This window comes from Protopterus annectens, chromosome 7.part0, assembly GCF_019279795.1.
Source record: "Protopterus annectens isolate FY-2018-M chromosome 7.part0, PAN1.0, whole genome shotgun sequence".
Classification (NCBI taxonomy): domain Eukaryota; kingdom Metazoa; phylum Chordata; order Ceratodontiformes; family Protopteridae; genus Protopterus; species Protopterus annectens.
This window is the reverse complement of record NC_056739.1, coordinates 715,025,164-715,042,691: the sequence shown is the minus strand read 5'-3', so window position 1 is coordinate 715,042,691 and position 17,528 is coordinate 715,025,164.

The window sequence follows — 17,528 nt, the reverse complement described above, 5'->3', positions numbered from 1 at the left end:
TTTTTAGACTCCCTTTTCATTTTATCCCATTCACTCTCTATCCCTTTTCAAGTAATTTGTATCATCCCTAGTAACTCTGGAATAATTTCCACTGTCCATAAAGTAAATAGTAAAGTGCCAGTATTTGATTTTTAGTTCAGTATCCTGCATTGGTCCAAGATCTGAAAGTTAGTGGATGTATCTCAGAATTCAATTGAAGTACTGCTGTGAAATAATTTCCATCTAATCTAGCCCAGTTATTGTATCTTGGAATAATATGTAAATTAGTCCAGAGTCCTACTAAATTCTCACACACATATTAGTAGCCTTATGTGGAATGTAAATACATCTGTGTAAGCCTCAATCCCTGCTAATACCCCCTTATTACCATAAGTCTGCCATTTTCCCCATGTTTCTTTCACTACAGGATTCCCCCTTACAACCAGTATTACTCACCCTTTCCTTTGTCCCTGATACTGTGAATGTCCAGCTCAAAATCTTTTGTCAAATTCACATGCTTATTTTTATTCAAATGTTTCTTGTAACTTGTTTACACCCTGCACTTAATATAATTCAGTTCTATTTGCTTGTCTGCATTTATAATATATTCACATTCCATGTTAATACAGACAAAGCAGACATTCTGATAAAAAGCTATTCCCCACATTACACAACAGTTTTTGTATACATTTCCAACTCGCATGCACACACATTGTGGCATGGCAAGCTGATCTTGTATGTAGTTGCAGCTGTCACATTTGTTTTCAGTCTTCTTTCTTTCGGCTTTTCCCGGTTAGGGGTTGCCACAGCAGAACTCTGGTCCGCTAATGATTGGCAGTAGATTTTTACATACTGAGTTGCCAGCCCTGGCGTACAGCCTTCAACGAAGGTACGCCCATTCACGCACGTCTCCACACACAAGACGCTTTAGCTGAGAATCAAACAGTACGTCTTACTGTGAGGTGACAACACTACCGCAGCACCATACACTAAAAAAAACGCTTCATACACTTTAAATCACACTGATTTTAATTCACAGCAAATGTACAACACTATAGACATTTTCCTAAGAGGAAGTTTACCCTTCCATGTTGGGACAGTTATTCCCAAATTGACAGGAAGACCCACAGGCAATATCTGTTCTGAAGTTAAGTTCAGTTACGCTGAACATGCATGTTAGTTTATGCCCCACTTAAACAGATTCCTGTCTGCCCTTATCCTGCCTCTATTCACCTCCCAGATGGAAAAAAAAATGCTTGCAAGAGCAGTAAAATCAACTTTTAGCCTTAAGAAAAAGCACACTGGATACCCTTAGAATAGTGTTTTGTTTAAATGCATTGAAATACTAAGGCTGCTTGGGAGACCTCTACTTCCACTATATTATACTTCACACAGATTCATACTTCATTTATTTTCAATGAACTCCTTACCAGTTCTCTCTCAAAAGCTAATTATAATGTTCCTTGTTCATTTCAGTTGGGACACAATGTTCAGCCCTTTCCCGATTGTTTGCAGCTGTAGAGCTGCTGGGTCCATCTAAAAGCATTTGTCAATGAAAGATAAAATAGCATCATTGCAAATGCAAGAAAAGACCCTTGTAGAGTTCACTGTAAACAGTCAGACCTCTTATGACTAATTGCTTGCACCTGTGTTTTCTCCTTGTATTGCACTACAAAAAAAAATCTGGTAATGGAAAAATAGAAGTTTGCAAGTGCTATTTAGGATTACCGTTTTCATGTTTAGCAAGTCTGATTGCTTTAACATTTCCAGTGGCTGTAACTCAAACTAAGAACATTAGTCTAGACATCCACCTGAATAAAAACAGAAGGAATTATTTTTTAATGCCCACACATACTTTAATAGCCCTCCTAGCAGCCCAAGATCAGTAACTTTAACCTGATCATTTCCAGTCTTTATGTTCTTAGTGTAAGGCTGGATACACAACAGGTGAGGAAAAAGTATTTTCTTTAATATCATTAGCACAAACAAGGAGTGTCTGATAAAACTCCCCCACCTTATATTTAAAATACCTTTTGCATACTGTGAGGCTTCTGGTAAGACATGAATGGTCGTAAGACTTGGTGGTTTTGAAATATGTATGAATCTGTGAATCTATACACAACTGCTTTACAATACGGCATTCATTTTACATCATAGTTTGTGCAAATGTTTACAAGAACAAAAACTCTTCAGTTATTTTAGGTCTACCTTTGTCCTAAGCAGTAATGACAAACAGATTTTACTCAAAACCCTTCACCAGTTTAACACAGTCTTTCAACCATTACTACTTGCAGAGCCACAGTTCACACGTCTAAACTACGTCTGATGGGAATGATTACAGTTTTTCCATTTATTTTCATATTATTTTTTATCATCTTTCTCATCTTGACTTCCAACACCAGTGTCTGGTTCCAATCCAGGGTACTTCAAATTCTTTCAGTCCGCTCCTGAGCATTTTTCTATGGCTCAAGCATTTTACTTTGGAATAATGGAAAATGTGTCACTGAGCGATTCACTCTGTGGATATTTAATATCAAAAGAATGAGTACCCTTCTGGCTCTTTATTTCCTATTTTGCCTATTCTGCACCCAAAAATGTGTTTAATTGTCCAGGGGGGAAAAATTAAGACAAATTGGTATGGCTTGAAACTCGCTTGTCAACACCCCTGATTGCATGGAAAAACGTGATTCTCTTCTGCCTGATGTAAGTGAATAATAATTTTCCACAAACACTCTGCTGTCCCCAGTGTAATATTTTCCCTTTCTGATAGTTTTGTCAAGAACAGCTTTCTGCTGGTATGACTGCATTATTAATATAGGTCTGGTTGTTCTCATGGGCAGATTGTGAGTGTACACATGACATGCCATCTCAAAAAATCATGCTGTGCAACACCAATCCAATTGTCTGTTTGCACTTTAATAAAATTAATGTAGTTCTCTCCTTCCAGGTTCTTTGATACAGAAAAATAAACCTCTATGTCCTTCCATATCACTGCAGCATTCATCCCCTTTGCGATTTCCTGCTTGGGATAACCCAACATCCAGCCATTATACCAAAGCCTTTATTTCCTAGGGAGTGTCTTACATCAGACGTATGCTCTCTGTGCAAGCATAAGGCATAAAGGTGATGTGCCAACTTCACCCCCCTCTCACCCCCTAAATGGCCCATCTCAATACCGGAAGATTACCAAATTCTGGTAACAGCCACACAGGTAAAAAATGGACTCTCCAAAGCTAAGAATACAGCATCCATTGGAACAGATGACATCCCAGGCTGTGTACTACATGAACTACAAAATGAACTGGCACCTCACCCAAGTGTCATGTTTAATTATACCCTAATCTCAGGCTTCATGCCCACTGAGTGGCACACAGCTACAGTTATCCCACTCCATAAGGAGGGATCCACCTTGGATCCCGGGAACTACTGCCCCATCAGTCTGAGGAGGCTGATCTGCAAGGCCATGGAACATATTATCATGGAACTTATAACAAAGACATTGGCAACCTTAAAACACTGGACCCCACCCAGTTTGGGTTTGTGAAGGGCCGATCTTGTCTCCTGAACCTGATTGACTTCTTCGAATCAGTCTCCAGAGCCGTGGACAAGGGTAAGGCAGTCCACACAGCCTATCTGGACCTCGCTAAGGCCTTTGACACTATCCCCCACTCTGGAATCATAGATAAACTTACCAAGCTGGGCATTAATCCCTACATCACTCGATGGGTTGCCAACTGGCTTACTGACAGAACCCGCACTGTAAAAGTAGCTGACTTCAAATCCAGCTCCAGACAAGTGACAAGTGGAGGGTTCAGTCCTGGGACCTCTCTTGTTTGGCATGTACTTCTGTGAAGTACAGGCCAACACTAAGGAACTCTGGCTAACAAAGTTCACAGATGACTGCAAACTGGGAGCCATTATTGAATCCCCAAATGATGTGGATACTCTACAAAAGGGCCTTACAGAAACATGCTTGGTGCCAGAGCCATGGGCTGAAGCTCAATGCCAAGAAATGTATAGTTATCCCCTTTGGGGAAAAAACATGTACCCATGAATTACCACATAGGTGGTAGTACACAAAACACCAAAAGTGTGATAAGAGACTTGGGGACACAGGTGGACAGTGGTCTCACCTTCAATAAACCATATCACCACAACAGTCAGGAAATCCTATGTGGCACACCTCATCACTAGGGGTTTTTCATCCAGAAAAAAGGAGGTCATTGTCCCATTGTACTCATCCCTCATTAGACACATTATAGAATACAACACCCCATTTGGTATGTACCTCTCAAGACATCTGCAACAACTGGAAAGGCCGCAGAAATACCTCACTAAAAGAATCGCAGGCCCAAAGCAGATGCCCTATTCTGACCATCTTAAACTCCAGCTATACTCTGTCGCATATCGTCTACTCCGAGGCGATCTCTGCTTAACATACAAGGCCATGTCAAACCCAGAGCTGCTGGACATGCTACACTTAAAGAAATCCCAATCCCTCAGAGCCACACGCTCCAGGGATCTAAACTTTGTCATCACAATAAACAAAACATGCTGGAGGGATAGGTTCCTGACCCACAGACTCTGGAATTGACTGCCCATACATGTCAAGCAGAGCGCCTTTTTGGTTCTCTTCAAAAGGAACCTTGATGACTGGATGGGAGAAAGGAAATTCACCCCGGTGATCACATCAGTCGCCCTGCTAGACAGGGGTCCAGGAAAGTAAATAGTGTGGGAAGAAATAGCCAGGGAATTGTTATGGCTAGGCTTATATAGGCCCTTGGGCCGATAGCCTAGTACCAGCCTATGAACCTATGTAAGTATGCTGTCCACTCAACTTCATTGCCACTGGTCTGAATACCCTTCACTTTGCTGGTTATACCGAGCCTACATCTTTCAGATAAACCCTGTTGTTTTTTTTTCCTCACATATTTCAGTGAGTTCCATGTTATCCAAGAAAGGGAAATGTCAGTCTGGGAAGCAGATTCCCCATAGAGACTGCCATGATAGGCACCTGTTCTGCTTAGATGCATCTTACAGCCACACTCAGTGTTCCACCTGTCAGGGTTTTGTACCCAAGACTTTGTGTAACCACCTTTCCTTTCTTTCCATTAGTCTTGAGAATCACTCTCAAGCTTTTGGCTCAATGTACCATGGCACAATCTGCTCACCCTGAGATACAGCCACCTACTCAAAAAGAATGTTACGTCTAAGTCTGAGTCTACTGCTGTCCAGTCTCCACTGGATGTGTCTGTTGAGGTGAGTGAAAACCCAGAGGATAGTCCGGTGTTGCCATCAGTTTCTTCTGCCACAAACGTTTTGGAGGCTGGCATGGAATCTGCTTCTCACACATCCTTGGAAGCCTTGCAAATATCTTGAACCATGGCTGATTATTTCCAAGGGGCCTAGAGGGATTTCTCAAATCCTTATTAAGGAAGAGGTGGTTGGTATCTTAATCTAGTCCAAGTAGGAGTCCAAAACTCTGCATTTTATCATAGTAGATGTCCTAGTAAGAAAATGCAGAAGACTAAGCATGTTATGTAAGCCCCCTAGGGATCCACAGAGGGAATGGCAGGACTTCACACAAGTCTTGTTCAGTGCCCTGAGGGCAATGAAGCCTCCTCAGGGGGTTTCAGTCCCTGCATCTCCTTGATTCTCTACCCCAGGAGGCCTAGGAATCTGGAGCCTTTAGATGTGGATTCAGACTCTAAGGCTGACTCCTTAGCCTATTCTTCTAAGTTGCCTTCATTTTTATGCTATGGTTCTGAGGAGGAAGAATCTCAGTCCTGATCCTCTGGAGGAAGATTTCCTTTGATGACACAGTCCTGTGTTTGATAGAGCATTTCAAATAAGACTGGTCTTAAGTATCGGACAACCAGAAATTGTATTATGACTTACAAATGGACTTTCCTAAACTTTCAGCTGTCCCTCCTTTAACTGCTCTAACTACAGATTTCTCAACTTCCAGCTCCTAAGAAAATTGATAGGCTCTATAATGTGCCAGATGCATGCAAGTTCTTGTACAAATGCCCTACATCTGATCCTGTAGTGAATTTTGTATCTGCTGATAAGCCTTCTAGACTGTTACTTTCTTCCAAGCTCCTTCCTTTAGACAAAAGAGAGTAGAGCCATGCGGAGGATTGGTTAAAAGGTATACACTTTGGCTACTTTAGCTTTCAGGGCTATCAGTTACCAGAGTCATATGACAAGGTACATCCTCTTTCTTTCCAGATTGATAGGATTGTTTCGGATATACCTGACTGAGGGTAGGACCTCTGCACCCCTCCTTGCTCAGTTCTCAGGTTTCCTGTCATTTTATTATAATTATAATGCTGCTGTTGCATCTGCTAGGGCTTCTGCCTCTGGCTCATTGATGTGCTATTCATGGCTTCTCCTTCAAGCCTTGCCAGATGATTTCAAAGCAAAGCTTTTGGATGCTGCCTTGGATAACCAGAATCTGGTACTCCTTTGGCAGACATTTTCAAGACCTTATAGGATCAAGGTAAGGTTATAAAAGAATTGAAGCATATTTTTGTCTCACATGCTCCAAAGTTTCAAAGAAACTATCCTAGTAAGACTGCTTTTTATTGTAGACTGCCTAAACAGTCTTTCAAAGTTAAGAAGGCTCATAGGTGTGTGTTTTCAGATAAGCGTACACAAACACCCAGGCTCCAGAAGAAGTACTTTCCTGACAAATCTGCAGTCATTTAACTGTTTGCTCTTTTCCTGTCAGGTTCCCTTGTCCCTTGGGGTTTCTTGTTCTGTCCCAGATTGGCAGCTGGTTACCACAGACACCTGGGTTCTCTTTATTATTTGGCAGGGTTACTTTATGAATTGAAGACCCATGTCTCCTTTTCCAGTATCCTTCAATCCCCTGCAGAACAGCTTCCTCATTGGCCAGGGATGTTGCAGGGTCTGCTGGACCCAGAGTACCATTCAACTGGTTCCTCAGACCAAGAGGGGTTTGGGTTTTTATTCCAGGATTTTTCTGGTCCCCAGGAAAGAGAGGTCTTGGAAACCTGTCCTGGATCTTTCCTTTGTGATCTTTCTCATAGTGCCATCTTTCCTTCTGAATGCTCTCTCATCAGACTCTCTTCTCTGTTGCTCCCCCAGATCTTTCTAGTTTCCTTGGATCTGAAGGATATGCCTACCATTCCCATTCTTATCCATCCTTGATTTAGGATATTTTTGCATTTCTGTTTCTCTCATTTTCAGTTATCTGCTTTCCCCTTTGGGTGTTCACCAGATGTCTAGCCCTGCTTTGCAGTTTTCAAGACATTCAAATGTTTTCTTATCTGGATGACCTCTTACTTCAGGCTCCATCCCATTCAAAGCTGGTACAGGATCTTCATTTTACTTAGCTTTTGTTGTACAGCCTGAGATTCACTGTAAGCTTTAAAAAGTCAATGTTGACTCTATCTCAGGATTATGTTTTCCTAGGCTGCAGGTTCCAGGCTGTTCCAATACTGGAATCTGTTCCTGCCTCCAAGCCCCCCCCCGCTTCCCCATCCTCTCTTCCAGCAAGGGAATTTCTCAGGGCATTGGGGTTCATGGCCTTCCATCACCATGCCTCCCTGGATCAGGCTTCATATGAGGAGGTTTCAGTGGTACCTGAAATCAGTGTGGCTTCAGCACTTTCATCCATTGAACCATCTAGTTCCTCTGCTCTCTTGTCTTAAACTGAAATTTCACTGGTAGATTCAGCAGTTCTCCTTCAACCCAGGTGTTCCTTTCTACCCTCCTCCTCCTCCATCTCAGGAGCTCTTCACAGATGCATCAGGGCTGGGGTGGGGAGCCGCTTCAGGTACCCTGAAAGTGCAGGGTCTTTTATCACATCAGTAGAGGGTGAATCACGTCATCATCAAAGAAACACATGCTCTTATTCTGGCCCTTCAAGCTTTGCATGCTGTCTGGGTCCTGAGTCCCTTCAAGGTTTACACAGCCAACACCACAGTCGTAGTACATCAGCAAACAGTGCAGGTTAGCCCTTTAAGCACGGGAAATAGTCATCAATCTGCAGGTCACCCTATAGGCAGTCTATATACCTTCAGAGTACAATCTTGTGGCAGATTTTGTCTGCAGGTCCAGAATGTAGCCTAAGAAATGGATACTTCACGGAGATGCGTTTCTTGTAAGGTGGTGTTCTTTTGGGATTTCGATAACTTGGTCTCAGTTATATGGGTTTCATTCAAATTTGAAGTAGACCTGTATTTTCAGGATGGTGGTACCTTTGTAAGTCCTTCAACTATTGAAAAACACCTCTAGTAAAATAGTCAAAGCATTGCTAGTCATAATTTTGTATAGTTCAGGTGTTATACTGTCATTTCCAGGTGCCTTATTGGGTTTTAATTTATTAATTTGAATTTTGAGTTCAGACATTGATATAGCTTGTCAATTATTTTATTTGATCCTCTGGCAGTCTATTTTCAGTATTTTTTTAATAAATTTTTTTAATTAGATCTTGTGCATCTATTGTTGGTTTGTGTTTAATCTTGTTAAAATGAGACCTGAAAACATCCAAAATATATCCTATTTCAGTAACCTTTTTACTACTAGAGGAGTATACTTCTCTGATGTGGTTAGGTTTAACAGTCATTTTTGTTCTAGTAGTCAATCTATGCATGGATTTAGGATTTATGGAATAATTAGTTATTTAAATCTCTTCTAAACTTTTTAAAGTTCCCAATTCTTGAGCAGAGAACCTGAGTCATAAGAGTGGAGAAAGCATATTATAAACTGTGTAGTTGATCAGTGATTTTTGTTTAAAAGCAAGCCATTCACTACATTTCATGCAGAAAGTCGTGGGGCTATATGGCCAAATATTTTTGTATGTAGCCCTTGCAAATATAATTTTGGTATAAAACAGATATAAAGGAAAAGTGCTGTGAACATTTGTGTGTCAGTTTGAGGCACTGAATGCATATGTTAAATTCTGCCTTTTTGGGGGTCATTTCTGACTTTTGGAGCAAACGTCTGAAGTAGATGGGGCTCATTCTTTTTGTTATTAGGGATCTGAGACTGAAACATACTTGCAGCTCTGCAGTGTGGGGAACAAATCAAATCATCCACTCATGTCATTGTCCCTACTTCATTTTCAGCACATGAAAAATACACCTTTCTGTATGTTTTAACAGACTAGAATTTGAAAATCCATAATTCGTTTTTTATGCTATTTCTGTTTAAGAAATTGCTTCTAATTCAGTATAAGCTGTTATTTCATCACACCAGGAACCTAATGTTATGGCAATATTATTTACTATAAAAATTAAATTACTTTGTTAGAAAAGCAGAGAAGTTATTTAATATAGCACTTTTTCCCTTCTGTATAATGAGGTACATCCCAAAGGGTGTTTTATAGTCAGTAACTGGCCTAATCAATGCTGAATATAAGGGGATAAAAAATTCTCCAATATAGATATTACTTTGGTGAGTAGCAATGCTAAGATGGACTTTGTCTACTGTGACATGATTATTTTATTTTACTTGTCCTTTGATAACCAGGAAAGTTTGACTGAGTCAGTGGCCCATTTTTACTGGAGGCATTGGGAGAAAAGCTCCATAACATATTCAGAAACATGTAAACAATAGTTGAGTAATTGTACACAAGGGGAGAAAATACTTGCAACAGATTAAATATTTTATAGTGAGTTGGGGAGAAAGCAGATACTGCAAAATGTTTGTGGTTTTTGTGGAGCCTAAGTGATTATATACAAGGGGAGAAAATCCCAACAGATTGAAATATATCTACAGAAATATTACAAGGATAAATTGCAATCAAGAATACAATATGTACTGCAATTAGCAAGACACGCTGCAGAACTGGATACCCTATGTCAAAGTAATATATGATTATTCAAAATATTGACTATATTTCTAACACTGCCTGGAGCTGGAAAAATAATATTCTGCTGTCGAAATAGGCAGAATAGAATGAATGAGGAGTAATGAGCAGGAGGAAAAATTAAGGGCATGGAAAGAGAATTGATTATTAAACGAGAATGGTATGGAAGGACATGAGAGAGGAACATAGTAAGTATTGGCTGAAGAGGTAGAAGAGCATACATTGGTAGCATGATATCATTAAACTGAGGACTTGTATACTACCCGCTTGGATATGGTGGTGGTGGTGGTAAATTTAGAATGAGAAAGGCATAGTTATGGTGAGTAGCTGGCCATACATCTGTTTTGAGGGTTGTGTATGTGCAGTTCCAGGTGTCAGATATTTTTTAGACTGGTCTTGAAATTGTAAAGGTTGCTAGTATATTTAAGGGATAAAAGGATAGAGTTTGAAGAGTGGGCTTACATAGCTGGAATAGAGAGACATTCTTGCTGACAGGTGTGGTTTGTACGTAGTGAGGAGCATTTTGTTTTCAAATCAAAGTGGCCTAGTAGGGCTTTGCTTTGTTCTGGTTTCCATATTAATTTGGGGACTAAGAGTATTTAGGACTGAGTTGCTTGTGGAATTCAAGCTAATAAAGTGGTTTTAGAGCTAAGCAGTAATGGGTTCTGTTTAATAAGCTAGTAGCAAATTTTGCTATTTTATTGTAGCACTGTTTATTTTGGATGGATGTGTGAAGGTTAAGCAGTACTGGGGAACTATATTGTAAACGGGGGTAGTAAAGTGGAGACCAGGGGTTTCCTGGATGAATCTGTTAGGTAGTTTTTTGTTCTGTAGAGTGACCTTAATTTTTGGTGAGTCTGATAGCTTGCTGCCCATGCAAGTCAAATTGTAGGTCAGTTGGCATGCCTAGTAGTGTGGTATGTGAGATAAGGGTGTTACCAGATGCTGTTATTGAGAAATTTTGTTTGAGGTGTGCAAGGGCTTTTGGGAGGAATAGCAAACCCCTCCTCTTTTTGGAATTGAGTGGCAGCTGAGTTATTGAGTCGTCTTTAAACTGATGAAAATAACTCTTGTTAGAGGTGTTGTAAAGTAATTGTTAGCATTGCTGGCAGATTGCATGAGGGATGCTTGATATATGGCAAAGTGTAGGTTGAAGGTAAATGTGAAAAGCAGTGACCCCAGTATGGAACTTTGGGGAACACTTGTTTTGACATGTAGGAAGGACAAGTAAGAATTAATTCATTTAACAGACTGGACTGCATTGGGTAGATTGAGAATGAGTTGGTGGAAGTGTTTGATAGGCCAATTGAAGAGAGCTGTTTTAAAAGAAGGCTATTGGAAATTATATTGAAGGCCTTGTACAGAGACAGAAACATAGCAGAAACCAGTTAGCCTTTGCCTCTGGCTAAGTTAATAGTGTTGAAGTTTGATAGCTGTGTTCTGAAACCATATTGTGTGGGGCTGAGGAGGTTGTTAGTTTGCAAATGAGTCATTACTTGATTATTTGCACTTTTCAAGGATTTTTGAAAGAGGGGAGAGAACAGCAATGGGCCTAAAGTTGGATACATCACTGGAGTTTCCCTTGTGAAGTGGGATATTTCTTTTTCCATAAGGCTGGGACTTGTGATTCCTGAATAGAACTATATGAGAATGGATACTGGAAAGAAAATTGAGAAGGCTGCTGCTTTTAAGTAATCTCCAGGAATTCTATCTGGAGCAAATTCACTCTAATATGTTTGAGGTATTTTCTGATTGTTATGATACTGGCTGAATGGAGAAAGACTGAGTATTAATGGAACAGGAAGGTGAGACTGAGTGGGCTGGTTAGGTTATTAGAGGAGGTCAAAGTGTTTGAGTTTTGCTGTGAAGTAGTTTAGTGATGCTAGAGATAGTGATCATTGAAAACATTACATGTTTCTTCTGGGGATCAGTGGGGGGTTGGGGTTTTGTTGTCCATTTGAGCCAGTATGTAGTATTTGTAGATATAGTGGCCCAGAATTGTCTAGAATTTTTGTAGCATCTGTTCTGCAAATTGGAGTAATAAAGCTATTTGTCAAGTTGACATTTGGCTTTATTTTGTAAGTATTTATATTGTTGAACATTGTTCTCTGTTTTATTATTGAGCCATGCCTCCCAGGCTTTTTCTCTATTCCTCATTAATTTCCTGGTAATATGAGTGAGCCGAGGAGCAAGGTTGTTTTACACTCTGTCAAATGGGGTCATGCTGTTTAGCAGTTCCTCAAATATCAAATTAAAATATGAAACAGCATCTAGTTGCAAGATTTTTAGGATGTTCCAGTTGTGAGACTAGTGAATTCATGTTGTGGGAGAATTTGTGTGCGTTCCCTGGATGAAGTATGGCATTTTCTTGTGGCATATATGGGAAGGGGGAAGGTGGTCACCAAGTGTGATGGGGGAGCTTATATTATTAGCATGACTTCTTAATAGTTCAGGGTGGTAGTTTTGCCATTTTTCAGGTTGACTCTAGTAGTATCACTGATTGAGTGAAATTGTACAGGTTTATGCTAGAAGTCATTATCTCAGAGGTGAAACTTGACCATTTGATAACATTGCCTAGTATAATTGTCTGTGTGTACATTATCAGATAGTCAGGATAGGCTGTCCTCCAGTGTGCTGATACTGTCTCCAAATGGGATATAAAGGGCTGTCACAAATGCTGATTTCTGTGCGCTTAGTTTTAGGTTATTTAGTTCGGTATTGAAGAAGGGTATGGAAGATGAGAAAGGTCTCAGGTTTATGTTACTCCTGCTTTTTTGTTTAATCTATCAGTTCTGAGGATGTTAAAGCTGGAGGTAGTATTTCTGTGTTACTGATGTTCATTTTAGCCGAGATTTTGTTATAACTATGTCATATTTTTTCCATGCATGTAGTTCTGGAATTTTGTGTACAATGTTTCTGATGCTCATATGAGATAGATTGAGTCTCTTGTTTCTATTTCTTATTTTTTCAGGAGAGGAGTTTAGGTTTTTGGCCAGGGTTGATTTATTATTTGTGGAGTAACTTGGTGCCTGATAAGGTCCAGGACTGAGGTGAATGTCACCTGCTAGTAGTAAATTCAGTAGTACACATATATGAATGTGTTCAAGTTTTGGGGGTAAAAGTACCTTTGAACCTTTTTTTGGAGGAATTGAGTATTTTAGGTTTAATAAGGTTAGTGTAGTGATTTTTATGTAAGTGGGGACCTATACTGAACAGGATGAATGAAAGGATTACATTGTAATCCTACATCTTTTGATAAGATGTACAGTTGATTAATATACAAGTATGAAAGAGGTTATAGTGAGACATAGTATTGTGGTGGAGAGTTTAGGGTGTGCAATGTTTTAAAGGAGAGCATCTTTAGATGATGAAGAGCAGAGAACAGGCATTGTCAGTTATAATAAGACTATGGTTAGGTTTTGGTGGAGGAAGTTGTGAATCGGTAGTATAGTTTTATAGGTGGGTCAAAGTATTTGTCAGTTATAGTAATTTGGTGATGTAATAGGTTGTCTAGGTAGGTTTTGACAGGAGGAAGTTGTGGATTTGTAGCATGTATGTAAGGGTGGGGCTAAGATGAGAGAGAAACTTAGAGGTGGGTGGGATATAGTGGTAGGGTAAGGGAGCAGAGTGAGCCTGTACACAACTAGAGAATGGAGTGGGTTGCACATAGTAATGTAATTTAGCCAAAAAGCAATCTGAGAAGATGTCCTGACTGCAGAAATTTGTTTTTATTCAGTTTAACTTTTATTAGTGGTGTTTGTATTACCCTATATATTTATAGGTTATCTTCATTATTGTTAGAGGAAGTTTCTTTTTATGCAGCAAGGAAAAATATGTGTGTGTGTGTTCTGGCTGCAAAGTGTTTGTGTGGGGAGGGGGGTAGACTGATGCAATTTTAATGGGAGGATAACTAGCAGACATATTTGAAGAAGGTACCATTAAACTAGAACCAGAGTTCAGGGGTTGGTGCTGATCATACCTCTCAACTGTCCAGATTTTCACAGAATTCCCAGATATTTGCCTCAGAAAAATTTCTGTTTGTTCCTCATAAAATGTGTGGTTTCTGGTAAATCTCTGGGATCATCTGAGGAATTAAATCACTAAATAATGACATACATTTGAGTTTCAGACTTCATATAATATAGAAAATGCTTTTTAACACAAAACTTGTTATTCTAGCTACTTTTTAAGTTTGTAAGAGCAATAGTTAAAATCCATTCCTATTTTGGGCCTTTATCCCTCCATTATGGCAGGCTTTGTCCAGATTTCTTCGGTTGAGAGGTATGGTGCTGGTTACATCTCAGGTCATATGTGGATACCTATAGTGGTCAGTACAGCAATAGGCCAAACACCAATAAAATTGAGAGGACTTACCAATATTTATTAAACACCTTTATTGAATTATCACTTGTGACATAGGCAAATTTTCATTTATATAAAAGCAATCAAACAGTATTAACAGGTTCACGTTTACAAACATTCTATCTCTCATATATTGCTACAGTATATATCATATAACCTAAGCAACATTACATAAATTATTAAATTCCTGCCTTTTTTCATAAACAAGAAACATCTTTATTAAACCATTATTTACGACACAGCCAAATCAGAAGAAGCTGAGAATGGAAAATAGTAGTACAGGTTAATAGCTCTAAGTATCTGGGAGGGGTGGTTGAGGAGAAGGGAAGTCTGAATGAGGATGCCAAAGCTAGAATCAGAGGGGCTACAGCCAAATGGCATAGAGTGTCAGGTGTAGTATATGACACAAGAATGCTAAAGAAGCTGAAAATAAGGTATACAAAACGTGGTGTGACCAGTACTACTGCATGATACAGAAACCTGGGCAATGAAGGCAGAGCAGATGAGAAAGCTTAGAGGTGCTGGAAATGAAGTGCCTGAAAATGGTGGTAAGATGCACACTGTGGGACAGACAAAGAAATGAGGTCATAAGAGTAGAGCCAAAGTAGCTCCAATTGCAGAAAATATCAGAGAGAACAGATTATGGTAGTTCAGGCACATGTGCAGGAAAGAAGACAATCTGGTGAAAATTATTTGGGATAGATAGAAAGAAGGTAAGAAGAAATGAGGGCGGCATCCAGCAAAGAAGTGGATAGATTGTGTGTGAGAAGATCTATGGCAGTTTGGCATGAGTGTCGAAGGAGACAGGAGTGTGGCATTGAATTTGAGAGATGGCCACAGTTAACACGACACCCCAACCCCATGTAGAACATGGGTAAAAGGGGCTGATGAATGATGAAAAACTTTCTAATCATTGCAGGCACCCTTTGTTCTTTCAGCTTGCTTAGAGAGACTGCCTTTATAGATGAAGACAAAGCACATTAGGAGAAAGAGGTGTGTGGTTGCTTGGTAGCTAGAGGCTGACACAGACCTTTATCTAGAACAAAGAGATGAAACAGAAAAGGCTTGAGACTGAAGTTAGATTGATTAGCTACTATAGTGTGAATGTAATTTAAAAAGGCAGATTGTATTAGAAAGCCAGCCTTCTCTACATGCCCACTGAAACAACTTTGACCAAGTATACTCTGACACCAGCAAGCCGAAAAACTTCAGGAGGTGGTAGTGACGAGACTCAAATGTAAAAATTAGCAGAACACTACTATTTTTTTTTTGGCGGGGGGGGGGGGGTAGCTGTAGATTATCCTATCCTAAATTAGAACATATCAATGTAACGGGCTGTATCAAATGTGATCATTTTTGCGATCAATATAAATACAGATAACCATATTGCACAGTTGAACCCTATCTGCTCCTCAAACGTTATGATTACATAGAGCATAGCCATAAAGACTTAGTTCAGCAAGAGGCATATACAATATTATTAAATACTGACAAAATATATGCAACTAGATGGAACTAGTAACTTTTGGTTACTGTCAGTATCATCACTGTTTGTGAGTATAGTGGGGTAGTGCTTTATATAGTCAATTGCCAAACAATCACATAGACCTCAAAATAATTGTATATTACCTGATTTATAACCTCATAAACAGTTTAACATTAACAAGGTCTAATACAATGATGATTAAAGGAGAGTTCATTATTAACTCACTTTCCAAGGTCTCTAACCACATTCTCACTTGGAAATTGGATATTGCCAATGTTGTATGCTGGGGTAGGGGATCAATGGGAGAACACATCCAGAAACACGCCTAGAAAATGGGGACAATTGTTTAATATACTAAAATTCACATTCGTCCAACTTTTTACATCATACTAATATGGTATTAATTTAAACATTTAGTGTTGTCCTTTGTCCAGGATTATTTCTAGATGTTCACATTATAAATTAGTATGAATTTCTGAAGTAAAAAATCTAATGACTGTAGTGTTTGTTTAAAGTAAGTATTGCATATTCTCACCACTGGTTGGTGTCACTGGATCAGCAGTTACTGATATGAGACTGCTCTGCTGGTATAAAGGGTAAAGCCCTGCCTACAGCCCAGTTGATCCAGCTTTGGTTAGCAGCTCAGGCAACTGATGGAGCAGTAATGAGGGGTGGATGAGCCCATCTCAGGTAGGAGGGCATTCTTCATTGACTCCTCTTGGGAAGGTGTGGTCCAAAGAGGGGTGTTGCCTTGGATATAACTGATGAGCGTAGGGGTGGGCATAGAGTGGATAGGGAATATAAAGGGGAAAAAAAACAAGACCGCTCCAAAGATGGCTGAACCCAAGGACCCACAAATGGCCCCAGCAATAAGTAAATTCAAGGGGTAGAAAATAAGCTGGTAGACCCAGTGTGGACTTGGGGCTGGGCCAGTTAAATGATGTCCCAAGGGGGGGGGGGTCCAACAAATATGAAAAAAAATGCAGATATAAATACAAAATAAAGTTCTCTCAGACTGTAGCAAATTATTTTTCCTAATATTTGGGGTCATTTGGGTTGTGAAAAACTAGAAAGGTTAAAAAAAATAAGGCTTCAGTAGAACTTGTTCTATCAGACCTTTAACATGTTTGTAACTCCAGTGGTATCATAAATATTTGCTCAGGAGATCTATATCTCTCGAAAAATAAATAGAACATGTTGGAGGGGGATAAGTGTATCACAGGATACTACTTCTATGGAATAATCTTCCAGTCCATGTAAGCAAAGTACTTCTTATTCTATTAAAATGGAATCTGGATGAATGGATGGGTTACTGCAAATTCAGCTCTGGTTTAGCAACCCTGTCCCTCAAGGATAGGAGAAACATAACTGTCCCAACATATCCTTGTTCAGCCTATCTCTGGGACTTGTATATAAAATATAAGGGCTGAAAACTATTATGAGAATGTAAGGCTAGGCATCAAGATCCTCACGGATCAGTGACATAATATGTACCTGGATGTTCCCAGTGTAAAAACAGACTGCATGTGGAATTCAGGATTGGTACTTCTAGGGTGCTTGAAAAAAATGGATAGTTATATCATGCAGGTGCAGGCCTTGCTTGTCAGTGTTGCAGTAGTCCTTACAACTGGGACATCTGCCTTGAGTCTCTGACATTCAACCTGACAAATGCTCAGAACTCTTTCCCCTCCAGACAGTGACAGTGGTCCTCCCACTTGGGATGTTAGGATGTTCATAGATTAGTACTAAGCTAAATGCCCTTGTGAGCCATTTTAAGCCTAGCCAATTATCCATTGTGAGACTCGCACCCTGCACCTTGTGTTTGTAAGGCAAACACCTTAACCATTGGGCCACCCTCCC